The sequence below is a fragment of the Crocuta crocuta genome, unplaced genomic scaffold (genome assembly GCF_008692635.1).
Source record: "Crocuta crocuta isolate KB4526 unplaced genomic scaffold, BGI_CrCroc_1.0 scaffold35, whole genome shotgun sequence".
NCBI lineage: Eukaryota > Metazoa > Chordata > Mammalia > Carnivora > Hyaenidae > Crocuta > Crocuta crocuta.
Window position 1 is genome coordinate 2,625,542 of NW_027530625.1, and position 339 is coordinate 2,625,880.

General features: G+C 73.5%; 1 long non-coding RNA gene across 1 annotated transcript in view; it reads left to right on the top strand.

Moving 5' to 3' along the window:
• The window catches only part of LOC144235056 (uncharacterized), a 2,538-nt gene that overhangs the window by 173 nt on the left and 2,026 nt on the right, over positions 1-339 (top strand). The gene's annotated exons all lie outside the window — the stretch shown is intronic.

Below are 339 nucleotides of genomic sequence, written 5' to 3' on the forward strand. Positions count from 1 at the left end.
TGAGCATGGTCAGTGGCCAGGGGGGCGGCAGGCCAGCTTCAGCTGCCCGGATTCCACACGCCCCACAGTCAGGGTCCCGGCCTGGTCTCTCCGCTTCCAAGGTTGTGGCCGAGCCTCCGTGTCCCCTTCTGTAACGCGGAAGCGGAGGGGGGCGGTGCAGCAGAGCAGGGGGGCAGGTGAGGTCGCAGCTGCGGGCTCCGGGGCCTCTCTGGATGTGACGCGGTGGCAGCGCGCGCGCTAACCCTGGGGCTGACTCCGGGAGGGGCGGCGGGGCCACCCCAGGGTCAGAGACGGTCTGCAGGAGGAGCCCGGGCGCCCGGGGCCGGGGAGCCGCCGCAG